Source organism: Abramis brama, assembly GCF_963993115.1.
Source record: "Abramis brama genome assembly, chromosome: 13".
Lineage (NCBI taxonomy): Eukaryota > Metazoa > Chordata > Actinopteri > Cypriniformes > Leuciscidae > Abramis > Abramis brama.
The window spans coordinates 26879077-26895471 of record NC_139975.1 but is presented as its reverse complement, the minus strand read 5'-3'; positions in this window follow the sequence as shown (position 1 = coordinate 26895471).

Genomic DNA, 16395 nt, shown 5'->3' with positions numbered 1-16395 from the left:
AATGATAAAAAAAAAGATTAAAAAAAAAAAAATCAACAAGGTATGACTCAACTGTATTAACCAAACAGATAGGAAACATTTTTTTTTTTTTTTTTTTTTTACCTACTGAATATATCAAAGATACAATCAGGCTTATTCATGTCTGTTATGTAATCTTGGCATGTCTAGTCCCACGTTCAGGCTTGAGTGATGAGACAACCTGGGCAAATGAGAACTGTCTGACCTGAATATGTTCAGCAGGAGTCTGGCAGACTCTGAAAACAGCCTGATTCATGCTCACAGCTGACAGAGCATACAGCTGCACAGGTGGAGCGAGCTGGGTCAGGCAGCTCTGTTTATTTTAGGAGCTCCAACCCAAACAAAATGATCGCCAGCTGCATACAATTTGAGACAAATGTACTTAGATTGTAAAAACAGACAGTGTGTAAAGGCCAAATGCAGGCCTTTCTGGCAGTCAGAATACATTAAACACAAAATAAACAAAAATCAGCACACTGCCACTTCTGCTCCCAATAATTTATTAAAAAGAACAACGTTTCGACCCAAAGGGTCTTCGTCAGGCAAGCAACAATCATAGAAAGGGACAATTTACCTCAGTTCACAGTGTGAACCATCACACCTGACCTCATTAGTGAACTAATTTAGTGAACTCTTTCTCCAAAAGGTTTGAATATGGAGTTTTTTAATTCATGTTAGCATACATTACTCATGCTGATCCTGAATGAAGGTACACATTTAGCTTGGATTATGATGTTAAAGAATGCATATGTAAATAGCAGGGAAATGTATATGACAAACAGCAAACAAACATAATATAACACAACAAATATAGACTTATTTTAGTAATAAAACATAATTCTGGACCTTTCTTTGTGAATCAAGAGTTTTGAACCTGTTTACCAAAAAGATTCACTCATATTTGTTCACTGATTCATTTAGCAACAGAATTTAAGAATTGCACACATACTGTAGACTTAGAACGGAATATACAGCTTTTTACAGGAGGAAGAGTCCGTGTTGTTCTACTCAATGTTAATGGCTCTAAACAGTTCATGAGTAGTTGAAAAATATACACCATGGTTCATTTAAGTTTAAGGCGAGACCAAAAAAGAAAAGAAAAAAGAAAAATCACTCAAGGGTTCAAATATGGACTCAAAACATGAGCCGGTTCTATACGGTTATCCGGACCACACCTGACCACACCTGACCACAACCGCTCTTGGTTGGTCGTAACCCCAGTGACGGGTAGGTTTAGGGGCGGGGTTGGGGTAGGTCATCACATGTGGTCCGGATAACCGTATAGTACCCATGAGCCTAATAACATCTGATCATTCCCCTTTAGATAACAACTTTTCATTTGTAGGAAGCAAGCCATTTTGCAATATCCTCCTGTACTTCACAGTGAAGTAGCTCACAAATACCAGCAGCTAAAAAGGCTCCCCACACAATGACACTCTTCCTCCATGCTTCACTGTGGTGGAGATACATTTATTATTATATTTCTCACCAGAATTTCAAAGACACCACCCTGGAGCATTAATTCATCACTCCACACACAACTTCCCTTATTCTGCCAAAAACTTAATTGTGCCTTTGACATTTTTCTGAGACAACAATGGCTTTTTAAGTAGTTCATTTTCTTAAAAGTAACGCTTTAGGTTATAGCATTCTAACCCCTAATTTCCACCAACTGTGGAACGGCTGCAGATCCGCTGCGGAACGGCGGCAGAGTCAATAGGTTTCCATTAAAGTCAATGTGTGTATCTTCGCTAACTGCGGAACGGCTGCATTCCGACTCCGGCGATCCGCAGCCCTCCGGAGCAGATACGCAGAGAGCTCCACAGCAATTCAGCACTTATATCGCGCAATCATTGAATTTGCGAGATCTCGTGGGTCCTCGTGACTTCAGCTGTCAGTCATGGCCGCAGCCGTTCCGCTACAAATCCGGACATGGTTGGTATTGAAGGACGGCGGAGCACGGAGCCGATCCGCAGCCGTTCTGCAGTTGGTGGAAATCCGGGGTAACAGTAGGTGATCAGTGAGGCAGCATAAAGGCTGCAAACTAAAGACAGTAAGACAGTACTTCCTTAAACAGTAAGGAAGTTTGTTGGTAAGGGTGGAAGTAGGCAGGAACCTGGCGAACGTTAAACGCAACTTTTAATGACACAATAAACAAACAACAAAACGAAAGTAATCTGGCAGCCCCTAACCGACGACTGCCGCATAAACTAAAACAAAACAACAACATAAATGTTCCAGGCCTGGGGTCAGTTCTTCGTACGTCGCTAACTCACTTAGCTGGATTTGATTGTTGGCGATTTGGCATGATCTTGGATTGTTTGGTTCTTCGACGCTCATCCTGGACTTGCTGTCATAGCAACAGGTGCGCAATCTTAAACCTGCTCGGGAGCAGGCTTATTTCATGTTAACAGGATTAGACTGCGGCTTCATAAGCGGAGCTGATAGGCTACGGGAAGTCCAGCGCAGAGCGATAGTGCACTTTCTGAGATATATATTTTTTCTTGTGACTCGTGAGATTGTCGTTTACATTATTAATTTGTTGGAAAAGCACATTTATTTTCAACTTGTCGGAGTCTGGCTTTAACTACAGCACAAACTGTTTGCATTGCCCTAAGATTATTTGCGAGTGGCTCTTTTCCACTATTGGAGATGCGGAGAACTTGATGGAAAGTGCTGTCTGTCGTGTCATTCGGAGTTTACCTGGCGCTTTTAGGTTTAAAAAACAGTTTTAGGTTTTTTTATGGCATTTCCAAGCCACTTAAGACCCAATGTTGCAAAGCAGTTTTTTTTTAAAGCAGTTTTTTTTTTTTTTAGGCTATCATAATTTTTTATGAAGATCATGCATGACCATGACGATTACAGTATATGTCACTCAGGCTTCACTAACGTGATTGGTACCATAGACTACCATAGACTGCCATCAAGGCCTCAATGAAGGGGATTATGTGAACAGAAAGGGGGTTCACAATGTAAATGTGCAGCCCAGTTACTATTGTGATTCTTAATATTCCAGATTAATAATATTATATCAAATAAAAAAAAGGCAGTTGACTAAAATCTTCCATATCACAAATGTGAAAGCAAAATGGCCAGGATCTGTACATGACTTAAGAATTTTCAGAGATTCACATTTATGCACATTATTTGAAAGTGGTAAGGAAAGTTCCACAATTAAATATCAAGCTCACTGTATTACGTACACTTATGCTGATCCTAACAGAACTGCATTTTTTCATAGGTGATTATGACATATTCCTGCCTGCAGACAGGTGTTTTATGACCCCATTCCCTGAACCTAACCAGTTACAATGCAGCTCTAGCCAGGACAAGGGCACACAACGAAATGAACTTTGGCTAACTAAAGGGAAGATTTCAGTGTCTGAAAAGTCTGAGGGCTGCACACCTGACAGGGCCTGTGACATTGTTGCATGTGCCATATTACACAACATTGCAAAAAAAAAAAAAAAAACACTTTTCATTAAATGTTTAATAAAAGACAAATATGCTTAGTTCCTTGAGTTTTATTTCAATTGTTCTTTGTAAAGAAAAGCCAGTGGTCAAGTGCCTGCAACAAGAGATATTAGACACATGCCTCATGCAACAAATAAAAAGGAAAAGTTGGCTATACACTGCCCACCTGTAGGCCTATGTCTGTGCAGACTCTTCTGTAGGCCTTTCTGTAGATGTGGAATCCTGCAACTTATATTGCAGCCATAAAGCATACTAGTATAAATTAAGTAAAGTTATTTATGCACTTGCAGGTAGGCTAGTTCCTCCATATGACAGTTATCTGAGAGGGTTTATTCACTGTCCAGTGCAATGGAAACAAATGGACATTACAAAGTCTTATACTTTCTTTCCTTTGGAAAGTTAGAAAATGTCCACTTACTGCACATATTTCAGCCACCACTTTCTTGGGAACAGATTCAAGTGTTGGTGTATTATGTAAAAGTGCACAAAAGAGGAAAAGACAATGGCATTACAATGAACTGCACTGGGGAAAAATGTGATCAATAACTCGTGGCAAAATATTTTTACATTAACATAAGTTTATCACTTTCACAAGTCAAAGCAATTCATCATTACTCAAGATTTAACAGTTGAAATGACTATACGGCCTTAATTTAATGCAGCAAAAAATATTTTACAGTGTAGGCTACTAAGATCTTTACTTTTTTTTCAGCCTTTTTCTTGATTGCTTTTATAAACAGAACACCATTTATTTAACAGTGCCTTTTATAAAAGAGACTATAATATAACTAAAAATTACCATTATGTAGAATATTTTTGTACTTCACTTTTATTTGTTCCCATGTTCTAGTGTGGTGACTCTGACATTACAATGAACAAAGTAATTATGCAATTATTAAAATACAAATATATGGCTATTAAGTGATAAAAACATCTAATATGGCCACTTCTAACGGATTTAAATTGTCTGCTACTTTTTGCCAGCCCTCTCTCCTGGCTTTTGCAGACTTTGAGGTGTTCCCTGGCGTTTTGATTAAACATTAAAATTCCGAATAAACTATTAGTTCTTGCTCTGCTGAGGAGAAAAACTGTGCGCGCTCTTTGGCCACGCTGAACAGCCAATAGCAGTGTTGCTGATCAATGTTTCTACTATCGATACATATCCCCTTTTCAACCAGCGCATGAACGCGCAATTATCTCAGATAACTCAATCCAGCGATACTAATCATATCCAGCAAGTGTGTTCGAAGAACCGAGTTAGCCAGATCATGATTCGCACGATGATATCATCTTGGATGTGTCATTTGATCTCGGATGTAATAAGCAACGTACGAAGAACGGGCCCCAGGTCCTCTCTTGTCCTTCACTTTCATCCCTTTTTATGGGAATCGAGATCATTAGCACTCGCTCCACCTCACCCTGCTTGCCCCTGTGTTCATTCATTAAAGAAACAATTATTGTTATACTATGAAAAGGATTGTTACTGTATGTCCAGAGACACATTCTTTGTGATAACTGTGTGATGTGCTGTGGTGTGTTTTCCCTTTTGTTCCCTCTTCTCTTCTTCGGCTCCTCCCACTCATTCTCTCTGGCAGGTAGATGATTGTCCCCAGCTGCGCCTGCTTACCAACCAGGAGTGGAGCAGCATAAAATCAGAGGAGAGACTCTGGGGCTGTTTACACAACGTTGTTTTCGACAAGTGTTTTGGCCGTTCGTTTACAAGTTTTGAAAACTGATTTCAAAGTGCACGTTTTTGAAATGGTCTCCGTGTAAACAACAAAAATGCAAACCTCTGAAGACAATGCATATCACGTGTTCAATCTATAGTGTTTCATCGCCATCTAATGGCCTGGCAGCAGAATACAGCGGGGGTTTTTTCCGTTTTCGCGGAACCGTGTGAATGGGGATCCTTTTGACAATAGTGTCGTCTGTATGCAGAAAACTCAAAGGAAAAACTTCATCCTAACCCTGCCTTAGCAACTTTGGTCCTGGAGGGCCACTGTCCTACAGAGTTTAGCTCCAACCCTGAAAAAATCACCTGCCTGTAATTTTCTAGTAATCCTGAGCATAGATATCATATATAAAGGCTAGATGTCTCGTGCGCGCTGCTGGCCAATGGAGGTCGACGTCCGCACGTGGCGGCCATCTTGCGGCAGTGCGCTCGCTCACTCGTTTAATGGTGCAAATACTTTTAAATAACCATAACTTGCCCAATTTTCTACCGATTTTCAAACGGTTTGGTTTGTTATAAACGTCAGAGATGTAGTTATGACACTACATACATACACTGCATACATATGAAAAATTATAACATACATGTTCAAGCATTCGGAATTATAGCCACGTTAATAACGTTTGTAAGAAACCAAACCGTTTGTAAATCCGTCAATATTTCAGCGAGATATGAGGATTTGTGTGCATGCTGATCACTCACCTTAATGCACAGAGCACTGACATAAGATGGCCGAACGGTGATGCCGGAAGTGACTGCGCCATAAGACATCTAGCGTTTATATATGATATCTATGATCCTGAGGACCTTGATTAGCTTGTTCAGGTGTGTTTGATTAGGGTTGAAGCTAAACTCTGTAGGACAGTGGCCCTCCAGGACCGAAGTTGCCCATCCCTGTCCTAAGGCAATGTTCAGACTGCCAGCAAAAATCGGATTTTTCATATATCGAGATTTTAGATGTGTTGTTGAAAGTCTGGACAGCAAAAAAACAAACAAACATGAAATCTGTAGTTTGAAATGTGATTCCAATAAGATTTTTACAGATGTGTCTGATCACTCTGGCTGCTCAAATTGGATTTCAAACTGTGTTTTGCGTCACTCTTAAAGGGATAGTTCACCCAAAGTTGAAAATTACATTACATACGAGCGGAGTGGTGTTTGGTGTTTTATGCCCCCAACGGCGCCTTCCAGGCAGCGAGGGGATGGGTAGGTTTAAGGTTGAGGGTAGGGTTAGCTGCCTCTAAGGAGCCATTGGGGGCTTAAAACACCATCGAGCAAATGGAGTTGTATAAAAAAAAAAATATAAAGGGTTAATAAAGGCCTTCTGAAGTGAAGCGATGTGTTCGTGTATGAAAAATATCCATATTTAAAACTTTATCGACTAAAATAACTAGCTTCCAGCAGACGTCCAGACATTTTTTAATGTAACTCCAATTGTATCTGTCTGAAAGAAGAATGTCATGTACACCTAGGATGGCTTGAGGGTGAGTAAATCATGGGGTAATTTTCATTTTTGAAATTATTATACTATCCCTGTAATGCAAAACACAACAGTAATGACAAAACTGGTGACAGAAATGCCTGAAGTATTCATATGGTGTTCAAATGGTGTGTCCAAAGATTTTGCCATTTTGCTGTGAGATGGAGAAGGTCTGCACCGTGACTTGACAGGGTGCTTATTTGGAAAGCAAGATGATGCAACTCCATTTTTTTCTGCATCCGTTTTGAAAGCCTCAACACATAGTTGGGTACAACTACGTGGTTACCTGTGCAGATAGGTTGTTTATGTCTGGACACACAAATCCAGCCCAAGCTCATTGCTAAAATGTACCAGGATTTGTACCTGAGTTCTCTGCATCGCAAGTACAGCAGAGCTACCTAACAAGCTTATTACATTAGTAAAACCGAGCATATGGAGTCTTTATTAATTAATAATCTGCCCTTAAACTTATTACGTAAACGATCCTTTTAAAATGTGCTAATTTTTCTAGCTTAACAAATTTTCATAGCCAGTGTTTAGTCTTATTCTTAGTATAAACCTCACAAGTGACATCAATACAGCGCTTATTGGCAGATGGCTTACGGTCCCTTCACGACTATGACGTCAAAGGCAGCAGACAGGGAAAAGTCCATTACTGTTAAGAGCAAAATATTGGTCACTGGCAAAACATCTATGATAATATAATAAATATCTGCAATTTTTTGGTGTAGTTATGGAGGTAGGGGCTTACCAGTGCCGCTCTAATTTCTTCAGACTCAAAACAGTGAGTCATTCAGGGAGATTTGCATATTTTTGAGTAGATCCAACTAACGACATGCTATACACTTGAATGCTATTCTACATGTCAAATGGGCCAAACTGAGAAAAAAGTGATGGATAGTTTAACTTAATGCACAGAATTGAACAATAATGATTCAGTGACTTTAGATTAAAAAATAAAAATCTAAACACTAACACTTTGTCTAAAGACATTTATCGTTAAATGTTTTACACTAAACACTACATTACATTAAAATGTTACAATGATTCCTTAGGCATAAGCACAGATAAAGATTGCTTGTTATATTGCATCAGATATCTTGACCTTTTCATTCATAATGAGAGTGTGCATCATCTCACTGACGCAGGAAAGCCCGGAACATCCTGTTACTGCAAAACTTGGTGCCGACTTGTTAGAAAATGTGGGTTCGGGGTGAAATAGTACTCATCCCTCAGTGTTGTGCGTGACACTACTAACTGTGAAAAGTGCACGGAACAGCTACTAAAAGGTTAGAGCTTGAAATGGACATTTTTATGGACATCAGATAAACAGTACAAAAAGTAGCTTTAGAAAGAAATCATTTATTTGATTCAACATAGAATTTATTACACATACACTTTTAGGCTTCAACGGCCATGAGAGTTAGTAAATGATCTGACAGAATTTAAATATTTGGGTGAACTATACCTTTAATGTTTTATTTTTAATTTTTTTATTAAGATGGAAATTATTTGTATAAAATAAATGATACTCTAAATAAGAAACTAAAACTGCCAGCAGGTGGCGGTAAATGTCTTAATGAGTGAGTCATTCGTTCAATCTCATTCAGGAATGACTCTCTTTATGAATGTGCCATTGAATCATTGGTTCACCCGATTGATTCGCTTAAAAGATTCATTCGGAAATTAAACTCGGTTGTGTGTTGTTCGGAGACAAACAAAAGTTCTGCTATGGCTATACAGGTAATATTTTTGTTGGGAAAATTGAGCAAAAGCATACAATTTTGTTTCTAAAATATAACACAATATTAACTTATTTATTGAACTGTTAAAGTATAACATTGATATCACATTTGCACGGGTGCTAATCGGGACAAAAACAGCACTCACGTGATATTGCACGCGTTACTCGTGTGATATTGACGAACTAGGCTATCATATATGAGACAAAAACTCATTCAGAGGCATTTTTCCCTGATATCTTGAATTATTGACTATTCTAACTGCATTCTAGGCTCCATCACGCAGTGAGTTGTCCTACTTCATGTTCGTCACCAATCAACTGCATGAAAAAGGTAAGATGGTCTACGGTCTGGGGTGTATGGAAGCTTGTTTCCTCCACTAAATACAAAATAAAAAAGGTAATTGCGAGTTTATATCTTACAATTCTGAGAAAATTAGATATACAACGGGGCTAAAGCCATACCCTTCGAAAAAAATGCTTTTCACTACTCCCATAGTGTCCTATGATTGCAGAACAAAGTTATGTTTTTATTGAACATTGATGGAGCAAAAGATTTTGTGTGAAAAATAAATCATAAAAGTGGTTTGTTTGTTTAGAAATCTTGTACATAAATGTACCCACACATGGGGTAAAAGGCTCACCAACCAGCATGGGCAAAAGGCACAAAGAATTGATTCAAATAATTTAGCTTAATAATGTTTTTAATAATATCTAAGTTAATACTTGTTCAAAACATTTCTGTAGCAAATTTTGCACTATTTTCTGTTTATTGCGATAAAATAATAATTAATTTTTGTTCAATATTATTATATGTATATTTACTGTCATTAAAATATGTTCATTTTACGGAAACAGATTTTTTTTTGTGTGTGTGTAAAAGTAAAGATTCTGAAAACATTGAATGAGATCCCATAATAATTTAATATAACTTTACAGTAGTAACAAATAAATGTTATGTTTTATTATATGACATGATTAATGTCACATTTTTAAATATGATGGTTTCATTATAAATATGGTGATTATGTCTAAGTTGGACACCCAACTTAATGATATTTACCATCTAAATCTAACCATGTCATGTCAACAAATGGAAAAGTCAGCCAGCTATTTATTATCATGTTAATTATCGTGCCTTTAGCCTTTGTTTACCTCGAACAAAACTGAAAAGCATTAACAAGACCTTTGTCTCAAAATATTGTCAATAATTTGATCGATTCTCATTTGCTGCATAAACTAGGCTACAACTTAAAAAATAAAATAAAAAAACATGAAATTTTAGATCAAATTAGCGCAGAATCAACTTCGCATTACTGTCCGTGTTTGCATCAAGGATAAGCCAAAATTTTGTGTCATCTAGTGGTTTAAAAGAAAATAAAGTCAAATGTGCCCTTCCCCCTGGTGCGCCTTTTCCCCCTTGTACCCCTAAACACGCAATTCACGCAATTGGGAGGAAAATTTTTCAGAATTTTGGGATAAAAGTCGCAATTGTCTTTTAAATTGTTTTATTACGTGCCGGAAACAAACTTCCATAGAATTCTGAGCATTTCAGTTTGGTTTTCATTGTAAGATTTGTTCTTTTTTACTTCCGAAACCAGTAGATTTAACAGTATCTATTAAAGCTTTTCCTTATTTTTACAGTCTTTTACAGTTAAAATTACAATTCTTTTTTGCAGGGTACCGTTAAAATTCTATACATAAATTACTATGATTTTGGACTTACCATTCACCCTTATATAATGCCGGTATAATGTCATCAACGTTTGTAAATGGGGTATATTACCTGTTACTACTGGACTTCATGAAGCATACATTTCACAAGCTGTTTATCTTCCATTTTCAATGAACCATGACTCAATGTTCCACACTTCTTCTGTGTTGGCTGAATCATCATCGCTGTTAATTAGCCCATCCACTGTGGCATCATCTGTGCAGTTGATAATAGAGTTCAAGCTGTGGGCGGCGAGCAGTCATAGGTGAAGGAAGAACACAGGAGCGGTCTCAGCATGCAGCTCTTTGTTGCTTTGGTGTTAATAGTTTTAGCGAGGTGTTGATTGCCTGTTCTGGTATGTGGTTTATTAGTTAGTAAATGCAAGATCCGAAATGTTGAGAGTCAGGCCTTAATTATTATGAGAATTTTAGAGTGGACAATCATGTTGAAGATAGAGTAGAAATCAATGAACAGGACTATCCCAGCTAACAGGGAACATTCTTAATCATCTTTATCTTTAATAGCCTAATTTTCTCAAACATGTAAGCTCAAAAACATTATTTTACATTTTACATTTTTCATGAAAGCTTTTTTTTCTGAGACATTTTAGTTGGACATTCGTCTAATGTTTTTTACATGTTACTACTTGTTTCTATGGAAGCTTGTTTCCTCCACAGAATAAAAAATAAAAAGTGTAATTGCGACTATTTATCTCACAGTTTTTTTTCTCAGAACTCGGATAAAAAGTGGCATTTCTCTTTTAACGTGTGTTATGTGGCAGAAACTAACTCCATATGTTTCAGAGTGTTTAAAGAAGAAAAATAATCGTATCGAATTCACAAAATTGGAATGTTACATTAAAGTTTGCATAACGGAAAGGAAAAAATAGAGTAAATAATATTTTTACAACTTAAAAACATTAGCAAAATGTTCTTGGAACTTCTTAATATTAGCTGGGATGACATTGTCTGGTGATGCGAATAGTGGTTTCTATGTCATTTTCTATCACATTTTTGAAGGAAAGCACCACACAAAAATAGCTTGATTTTCAATATTAAAATTAAGTGTTTGGCACTTTGTAAAAACACGTTGTCAGACATCAGTGGAACATGTAGGCCCATCACAACTGGGTGGTTTTAAAATCCTTATTTGCAATAAATCCTGAGTCAGCCAAAGTATACTTTGCTTGTCCATATTGTGCAGGCATGATTTTTTATTTATTTTTTTGTTAGCACAGATTTGCGCAAATGATTGAACACTCAAACAAAAGAGTCAGCTATGTAGTGGGCATGTCCATCCGTGCTCAGTCAATGGAGTTTACTTTGAAAGACGTGAGTAGGGATGGGAATTGAAAACTGAATTGAAAACGGGACGGTTCCACTCGAGAACCGATTCTAAGTTTTATGAACCATCAATATTGTATGCCCTCAACGTTAACGAGTCCTCTTATCGATGATCCTGCTCCGAGTCCCAGCCATATATACAGACCGTGAACTCACAACTGTCCCTTTTGTCCTTTATCGGCCACCATAGCACGGCGTCCTAAGCATCTGTGCGTCATGACATCAACGCGATTTGAGCAAAGGAGGGAATCGTAGAGAGGAAGATACGATCTATAAACTGAAACAAAACTCAGCGAATACTTGTCACACATTTATGAGCCATATATCTTTATAAACATTTAAGTGTGTACTTTTAAATCATCGGATTCAAACTGAAAACAAATATTCTCTGTTTAAGTAATTTGTATAAAACCAACAAGATGTCCAGCTTCTCAAACACTTGCTCATTATTTTTAATTCGACCACGCCCACGCGCGCAAAAGAGATTCACATGCAAATCTCCACATGGAACGCGAACGCGCTCCTTACCTCAAAAACAAAGCACCAAAAAACTTCACAAGTCTCTGCTTTTCGTCGAGTTTGGAAGACACGCTGTGAGCTTACATTGGATTTACATCAGAAGAAGAAGAACGCGATTTGAAAACAAGAAAGATATAAGGTAAGAAATTCTTAATTATATTAGTTGAATATTATTGTTGCATAAACTTCACATTGCAGTTGAATTGTTGCTAGATATATGGTGAATATTATAATATTTAGACCCGTGTTTACTGTTAAATACTGTTTGTGGATATCTGCTCAAACGTAGATATGTATAATATAGTAACCATAATGTTTCATATTTTGGAGCGCGCTGTGCGTTTGAATGTAACATATTTTGGAGCGCGCTCAGCGTTTGAATGTATCATATTTTGGAGCGCTCTGCGTTTGAATGTATCATATAATTTTGGAGCACACTCAGCGTTTGAATGTATCATATTTTGGAGCGCGCTCAGCGTTTGAATGTAACATATTTTGGAGCGCCCTCTGCATTTGAATGTATCATATTTTGGAGCGCGCTCAGCATTTGAATGTAACAGTTATTGTTATTATTCTTATTATTTTATGTAGCACTGCGTGTAGCCTATGCCTACAAGGCACAACAAACCTGGTGTTCATTATACAGGGCTCCAGACTAACTTTTTTTATTAGGAGCGCTGTAGCCCCTGACTTAAAATTTTAGGAGCGCAAGCAGAAAATTTAGGGGCACACCTTAAATGACCTTGCAATGCAATTATTCATATTTTCCCCCCACATAACTGTATTACTGACAAATGCTTTGATAATAAATAGATTTAACGTACAGAAATTACAATGTGCAGTTTTATTTTAAGTTCGCAGGGCTCCAGACTAACATTTGAGGGCAGAAGCACTAAGTTCTACAGAAAGTATTTGGTAGCACTGTGGGATGATAAAGCATTGAGCTTAATTTGAGGTGTATAGATAAAGTTAACTTTAATTATTACCATTCATAATGTCTTAATATTAATTCAAAAGCAAAATGAGTGACAAAATAGCTATTAGGGAGTGAAAATAGCCAATAAGCGTCCTCTATGTTTACTATGGTAATTTAATCTTTTTTTTTTTTTGTATTTTGAGATTTCCTACTTCTTGAAACTTTTAGTTTTATAAATAGGGACAATCTTTAAAGGATGGACAAAAAATGATTTGGTCAACACATTAAAAATAACATTTAAATATGATATTATAGTTTTCAAGTGCTGGAAAAAGATATGTGTAGGCTACTGTTATAACCATAGTTACAGTTAGTGTTACTACATTAAATCCATGGTGAATGTTGCTGATCTGTGGAAGCCTTCTATAACTTGTTCGTTCATGGCACAATGTTTCTCCTGGTTTCCACGTCAGTGCTGTTTGATCTGATATAGTTTATAACAGAGAATTCTGCGTCGAATCTGAATGTTTCTCACTGGATCTCGCAGCAATGTTATTAATTCTGTCGCGAACTCAATGGATTTCTTCACTGGATCTCAACGATGTAACGGTTTTGCGTGATCGAGATCCGCCCGCGACTGGCGAGAGAAGCTCTGCGCTGTCTATTATTGGTTCGAACTATTAAACGGTCTGTGAAGCAAAAATGAGTAGCGCAGTTTTTTCCGCTTTCATTTTGTTTTCATTTATTAACATGTCACTCTATGCTTGAGGCTGAGATTGTGTCTAACTAGCGTATTGTGTTTAAACTGCGAAGTGCCTGCACTGTCTGCAAACTTCGTGTTCCCCGCAGTTCTGGGGAATCGACTGCAACATTCGCAGTTCATTAAGTTCGTCTCATTACAGTACCTCAACCAGATGAATTCTCTCAGCCAGTCTTCCTGAAAATGGTGGGTTCGGGACTTTATCACCTCACAAACCTCTGACTCTGAATCATCATCCGACTGTGTCTGTGACATTGATATTTGTCTCCGTTGTCTGTTTCCTTCCAACAGACGTTTACGCGCGGTCGCGCGCTCGATTATCTCTAGGACCCTCCCCCGGCCTCCACACATTAGCCAGTTACAGTGGCCATTCCCTATTCTTCTCACACTCGTCATCATTGGCCTGCTACACATTCCGGATTCATTGACGCGCCCCTTCCACGTTTAACATAAAAAAATTACTGGTCGCACATGTGCGACTGGATGTAAAATTCAGTCGCACACTCTCAAATTTTGGTCGCAAAATGCGACCATTTGGTCGCAGTCTGGAGCCCTGTTATATATTGTTGGAAACGTGTGTGTGTGTGTATTCTGTGAATTTTAAAAAGCAATTTTAACCAGAAAAACAAAACAAAACATTTTAACCGTACAGCCCTATAGTTTCTCTTGATAGCAGCATGGTCAAAGGTTTTTTTTTTTTTTTTTTTAAACCCAGATGGGACAGGGACCAGATGCCACTGAGTCCTGCTGACTTCAACATTCACATGAGTCTCTGTACATGAACATGGTAAAGTGAAAATCATACACCTTGGAAATGAAAGGTATGTACAATGTTTAGGAATGTCAGAAAGGTCTCTGTCTTTGGATCACTGTTTTCAATAGTGTGCTTTTTTGTCATTTGTTGTGTATCTTTGGATTATGTTGTGTTGTAAATAAATCCAAACAATCAAAAAGCCATTCCTTTTTAAATCTCCTCATTCTTTGTGCTAGGTTGCTCAGAATGACAGGGCCTGATAGCTCCTAATAGGGCCATTAGGGAGGGTCTTTGTCTTTCTCAGGTGTGAAATCCATACATATTAATGATGTGATCACGCCTCTTCGCATAAAGCTTTCTTACACAAAACACGTGTTACAAATTTTAAATCAATATATTGTCTTATCTGAATGAGCAGTCAGGATGATTTTCACATAGTTTTGGAGCAAATATTCTAGGCTACGTGATACAATTTTCAAAAGTCTTGTGAAGAAATAATCAGTATGGGTTTCATGGCCTTATTTCAGTGACAATTTTTTATTTTATTTTCACAAACCACACATAAATGTCATTATCTCAAAACTGCAAACCTTTACATACATGCTGCTTATATATTATTGTAGCAGAGTTTGTGCTAAATACAGTGTAATCAGACTTTAGCCATGAAAATGTCACAAGTAACAGAAATAAGCACAAATGTCAGAGCATGTCAGAACACCTCCAGGGCCAGAAAACAGCTCAGACCCCAGAGGGTTAACAAGTTAGGCGAGTCTTGATTGAGGCAAATCAAATTAATAGGTTTATGTTATAGAGTACAGCTAGCTTTAAAATTGCATGTTAATTATCACATTATTTCATTTACCTGAATAATGTGTAGGGAGATGATCAGGACAATAAACCCCAGGTATAAGCCACCTTCAAGGGACTACCTTGGCAACAGCTTGATCCCTGCCTGGTACCAAGTTGAAAAAGAAAGCTTGTTATCTCCTGTCAATGATGTCACAAAGGCAGGCATCACAGCAGATGGATGGACTAGCCAGTCCCAGGACCATTACCTCACAGTCACACTCCATTACACCAGACAGGGCACCATAGGGAAAGTCCTCAAAACTAAGGCAGTATATGAAGCCCAGACTGGTGATGCTGTGGCCGAAGAAGTTGAAGCAATACTGAAGGAATTTTGAGTTGGAGAAAAGGTTGTTGCAGCAACAGTGGACAATGCAGCGAATATGGACGTTGCTATGAAGATGATGCAGGTTGTGAAGATCAGCTGCTTTGCACACACATTAAATCTCGCGGCACAAAAAAATGTACAAATGCAGCACCGTTTGCATTTGGTCTGCAAGAGTACGCGCTATAGTTGTTTTGATGAAGAGGTCCTACATGGCAAAGGTAATTCTGAAGGAGAAGCAGCAATTACTGAGTAAGTGCACATGAATTTCTGTTTTAATTAGACTCTACAGTAAAAATGTTATATTCTGAAATATATTATATAAATATATGCATATATATCAGAAAATCAGATTTTAACAAAATACTTAATATGATGATATAATGTTTTGTTACATGTTATGCTAACAAAAATGTGCATTTTTTTCACAGACCTCCCTCATCACTCACTAATTGTTGATGTGAAGACACGATGGAATTCTTTTTATCTGATGATTGATGATTGAGAGGTTCTATGAGCAGTTCCCTGCTTTTCAAGCAGTAATAATGGACCCGTGGATAAAAATAAAATAAAAAAAAACTATCTGAGATGGAAAAGTAAGTGATGGATGCTGTGATGATTACCACTACTACTAAATCAGGATAGGGTGATGACCACTTATTGTGCTACCTTGCTTAAGGAAAATTATCATCTATATTTATAGACTGGTTGAGAAACTGCAAATGGAGGACTTCAGGAAGGCAAAGGAGTTAATGGAGTTAATGCCTGTAACT